Consider the following 5,723-nt stretch of genomic DNA (forward strand, 5'->3'; position numbering starts at 1 on the left):
CATTATGACAACAGTATTATTATTATTATTATTATGGCAACAATATTATTATTATGACAACAATATTATTATTATTATGGCAACAATATTATTATTATGACAACAATATTATCATTATGACAACAGTATTATGATGGCAACAATATTATCATTATGACAACAGTATTATTATTATTATTATTATGGCAACAATATTATTATTATGACAACAGTATTATTATTATGACAACAATGCTATTATTATGACAACAATATTATTATTATTATGACAACAGTATTTTTATTATGACAACAGTATTATTATTATGACAACATTATTATTATTATGACAACAATATTATTATTACGGCAACAATATTATTATTATGATAACAATATTATTATTATGACAACAGTATTATTATTATTATGACAACAATATTATTATTATTATGGTAAAGTATATATGTTGATAGGCGGTCTTGATGTTCTAGACTAAATATTTACTAGATCTTTCAGAAACGTAACGAGAGCTATAACTAATAAACTAAGATATGAACATATCAGTTTCTCTAGTTCTTTCGGTATAGTGAAAACAATATCTATTTTACATATTTTCCCCTTTTTATAGATCATTTCCTTATTATTTATTTATAACTAATATCGGTATTTCGATTATGCTTTACAAATAGTATTTGATAGGTTAACTAAGTTGTATTTATTTTTGTCGCTTACACAACGTTAACAAAATACATTATCAATTTTATTGTTTGTTTATAATGTGTTACCTATAATTTAAGGACAACAAGGGCATGTTTATCCATTTAGGGCATCCCATCTGTTATAATAAACCCTAAAATAAGAATATAACACTCAAAGCTAGCCCTTATTATTCATATATTTATCCAGCCTTCCCTTAAAATCCCCTAAGTTATCTGCATCAACCACATCTGAAGGCAATCCATTTCGGAGGCCTGGCATAGCCTGCCATAGCCTGGTGGTTAGGTCGCGAGTTCGAATCCCCGTCACCGAATATGCCATGGGGCGTTATAAGTCAATTCTATTACTCGTACGTAAAAGAGTAGCTCAAGAGACAGCGGTGGGTGGTGTTGACAAGCTACCTCCCCTCTAGCCTATCACTACTAAATTAGAGACGGCTAGCGCTGATAACCCTCGAGTAGCTTTGCGCGAAAATCAAAACAAACAAACAAAGCCGGAATCTGATCGCCCAGTTAGAAAAAATAAAGCAGTCTTAGCTAAAGGCGACTCCTACCCTGCTAAAATATATATTTGTGTCCCATAATCTTACCATTCTCACCATTAAATACGGGAAAAGGATGATGCATCACCGCTATCAATTCCCTTAAAAAATTTAAATACCTCAATCAGATTCTCTCTCACTTTTCTTTTTTCAAAAGAAAGTAACTTCAAAGATCTGAACCTTTTCTCGTATAACAACCTTTCTATCTCAGGTATCACCCTAACTGCCTTCCTTTGAACGCTGTCCAACAATTCAATGCCACTTTTAAGATAAGGAGCTCAAGACTGAACACAGTATTCCAAATGTTGGCCTAACAAATGACTTATACAAGGACATTATAGCCTCTCGTGACTTGTATTTATTATTTCTGTAGATACAACCTAAAATCCTATTTGCTCTACGACTAGCAACAGCACATTGCTTGGATGGCTTAAGTGAATGTTCAACTCTTAGGCTTAGCGTTGAGCCACCGGAGTAACATGGATTTTATGCTATTAAAATATATTATTATACAAAATGCTTTGAATGACCCGGTCAGTTTGGTGATTTGTGTATTTGAAGAAAAACAACAACAATCTTATACATTGAGACAAATGTATGTTAAAAGTATCGTAGTTTTAACGTTCAAAGTTAGATGTTTTCAGAATAATCCAACACCATCGTTATCAATTACTGTGTTAATACTTTAAAATAGTGTTGGTTTGGGTTGTGATACGAATTAGTAAATCGAACAAACGGAAATGTTTGTTTGATTGTTTGTTCGAAGTTAAGTACAAAGCTACACAATGAGCTATCTGTGCTCTGCCCACCACGGGTATCGAAACCCAGTTTGTAGCGTTGTAAGTCCGCAGACATACCGCTGCGACAAACAGAAATGATATTCGAAAACTTCTAGTTAGGCAGAAGAACGCATGTCGTTTGGAGGTAATTAACCCTTGACACACGGTGGTTTGTCAGCTCCCTAACGAGTCATTGCAAATGTCTGTTCTCAAATCGCCCTAAAGTAATAACATTCCTTACGTGTGTGATGTTTATACTGAAACCATCAACAGAGACTCGGACAAACAGAAACTCTCAAGTGTATCTTCGATCAGCAATTGACTGCATACGTTATTTTCTTGTTTTGTTTTTCAAGTAACAGACACTCGCTATATAAGATCGATAGTCTTCACAGTTCTTAAGTGTGCTACACGGATTACTTTGATTCCTAGCTATATAAGAAGGTCGATATTTTTTTCCTCTCCATCTTTCGGTCGGAGGAACGTTTTGTATGCCCATTCTTTATTCTCTTTTCTTGATTAGTATCTATGCTTCTTGCATCAAAAAGAAAACTGTCACCATTCCTGAGAATGTGTACTGGAAATCAACGGTTCCAATTAATATAAGCAATGATATATATTGATACCTATGACGACGAATTCCGTTTGCAAAAAATAAGAACAGAATGATTTTGAAACTTACTATTGAAGTTTTCTGTTTTTCAGCCGCGGCATAGCGGCTCATAGAACGGCTCTGAGTTTGTTTTTCTCTGTTGTTGTTGTTTTTCAAGTACAAACGTTTAGCTCACAGCTCCGTCATCTCCTGATCGATTTCAGATCTAATTACAGTTTTGGACTCAAGAGGTTAAACCTTTTCGATTGACGTATTTGACCATGCTCATAGATTATTTTATTCTAATCCTGTTTAAAAGAATTTCAATTTGAGGGTAGGTTGCCAGAGATCCTGATGAGTAATAAAATTGAATCGGGTATACGCGCGCCCCACGCATGCTATTGCTGGCGCACACAGATATATAGCTAATACACTGTCAGTTCAAAATTACAGCAAACGCAGATATCCCTCATGTAGTTTTACGTGAATATCCGAAACAGCAAACAAATAAACTGATTCGCCAGTGATCCTACTTGTTGACACGTTTATACACGCTCCCAAGTGGCTCAATGGTAAGTCTGAAGACTTGTAACTCTAAAAATCAGGTTTCGATACCCGTGGTGGGCACAGCATAGATAGTCATTTGTGTAGCTTTCAGCTTAACAACAAACAAACAAAGAGTGTCTAGACATATATGCGCGATCTCGTCAACTTACTTTTATTAAAGAATTAATAGTTACTAAACTCGTTTGTAGGCATCCATTTATTTTTATCGTTCAAATCCACGAATTATGGACAAGGAAAAATTATAAAAATAGATCCAATGTTCTCATGAAAACGAAACAAAATCTATAATGTTAACTGAACTGCTACGAAGAAAAAAAATAAAAAAAGAGTAATTTTGGGTCACGTGATACGTGCTAGTCCAGCCGTCATTACAGGTTGGTCGATCCAGACGCTGGCTTCCAAATAAAATTACGTGTTTTTTCACCAGCACAATCGACACCTATAGTTTCAACTAAAGGAAAAGACGGCTCACAATCGTACGTGTGCGTGTGCGCGCGAGTGTGTGTACTCGTAGGAATGAGGAACATCGTTATGGGGAATGACGACAACACAATTTGAAGTTTAAATCTATGTTGCTGTTGATAATATAAGCACTGATTAAAAACATTTGTATGTAGATTATGAAAAAACAACAGTTAATTTATTTTATGTAAAACAGCTAAAAATGACAAAACTGCAAATGATTAATTCTATTAACATAACAGCAAATGTACAACGTTTCGACAAGGTTTTGTCATCATCAGGCACCTTGTAGAAACGTTGTACATTTGCTGTTATGATAAACTTATATTAAAGTTTTTCTTCATTACCCATTCAAGCCGTCTCCAAGCATTATTATTAGTCTCAAAGTGGGTTTGTTCCTCGTCATCCATTGGCCAGGTGGTTAGGGCACTCGACTCACAATCTGCAAGTCGCGGGTTCGAATCCCCGTCCCACCAAACATGCTCGCCCTTTCAGCCGTGAGGGCGTTATAATGTGACGGTCAATCCCACTATTCGTTGGTAAAAGAGTAGCCCAAGAGTTGGCGGTGGGTGGTGATGACTAGCTGCCTTCTCTCTAGTTTTACACTGCTAAATTAGGGACGGCTAGCGCAGATAGCCCTCGTGTAGCTTTGCGCGAAATTCAAAAAACAAGCAATCTTCGTCATCCAAGATTGATTCTATGTATTACATGCTAGTAAAAATAAGATCTGCCGAATATTCGTTAAGGCCGTGAATTATTATTTACAGACTTATAACTATTTTTAAAAATAAAAAATATCACTTTAAATCTGTGACACGTTCTTATGCGTATAATGACGTGTAACTGCCATATTTACACGCGTATATAATATTTTAATAAATTTTCGTGAGTTATTAGCGATATGCAACGGTTATAGATTTAAAGATGTTAGCGTCACTTAACGACTCATCAGTGAATTCAATTTCTGTTGTTGCTTGAAACTAAAATTTTATAAGGGGTTAGACTCGAAATCATAGATAAATATAAGGTTTCTCTCATTTATGCATTTTATAAGAACATAAAAAAGTGTCTGGTAGTTATTTAAGATACACCATTAAAACAGTGAAATCCAAACGTGATATTCACGCTTAGCATTGAATGCCTTTTTAAATTTAGGCTTTATTCAGTTTGTTTGTTTTGAATTTCGCGCAATGTTACACTACGGCTATCTGCGTTAGCCGTCTCTAATTTAGCAGTGTAAAACTAGAGAGAAGGCAGCTAGTCATCACCACCCACCGCCAACTCTTCGGCTACTCTTTTACCAATGAATAGTGAGATTGACCGTCACATTATAACGCCTACATGGCTGAAAGGGTCACTGGTGTGACGGAGATTCGAACCCGCGACCCTCAGATTGCGAGTCGAGCATCCTAAACACCTGGATATGCCGGGCCTACTTCATTAACTGAAAGTTATGATTTCAAGCTAACTCCACATTAAATATTTATGATCTCAGCAGTTTATCACTGTAGAGTGTGCCTGAAAATATTTTATTAAAGACCTAATTGTTGAACAATAAGCGTAGCATTTAGATGGCTGCACTACAATAATAAGGAAAATCTTGTCTTCTGAGTAACTAACTCATCAGTGCTCAAAACTAAAATCTTTGTGTTAAAAAGTAATTCACGGTCAGTTGTTGTTGTTTCTTAACGCAAAGCTACGTAATGGGCTGTTCACCGCATTGAGTTGAACCTCGGATGTTAGCGTTGCAAGTCCTTAAACTTACCGCTTACCTACCGGAGGACAGTGGTGAGTAGGAAAAACATTACAAGAAATTAGGACGATTATCGTCTGTTAATGACTGTTGTTGAAAAGCCACGAATATAATTGAGTAAAAACGAAACACATTCTGCAACTATATCAGGTGCTTAAAAGTTAAAATCATAAATAATATTCAACGTTAAAACTGGTACACAATTAAAAACATTTTATTTAGACCTATCTATGGCCTTCAAAAAGTTGACGACTCTACATGTTTCGACTTTACAACGTCATCTTCATGTAGAGTCGTCAACTTTTTGAAGGCCATAGATAGGTCTAAATA

At 35.4% G+C, this 5,723-nt stretch overlaps 1 protein-coding gene and 1 long non-coding RNA gene across 2 annotated transcripts in view; both read left to right on the top strand.

Moving 5' to 3' along the window:
* The window catches only part of LOC106463394 (latrophilin Cirl-like), a 122,064-nt gene that overhangs the window by 41,223 nt on the left and 75,118 nt on the right, over nucleotides 1–5,723 (top strand). The window lies entirely within an intron of this gene.
* LOC111086753 overlaps nucleotides 5,005–5,723 on the top strand; it is a 16,758-nt gene continuing 16,039 nt past the window's right edge. The window contains exon 1 of the long non-coding RNA XR_002611480.1: nucleotides 5,005–5,090. This is a non-coding gene — a long non-coding RNA (uncharacterized LOC111086753). The remainder of the gene's footprint in view (nucleotides 5,091–5,723) is intronic.

Source organism: Limulus polyphemus, unplaced genomic scaffold (assembly GCF_000517525.1).
Source record: "Limulus polyphemus unplaced genomic scaffold, Limulus_polyphemus-2.1.2 Scaffold1395, whole genome shotgun sequence".
Classification (NCBI taxonomy): domain Eukaryota; kingdom Metazoa; phylum Arthropoda; class Merostomata; order Xiphosura; family Limulidae; genus Limulus; species Limulus polyphemus.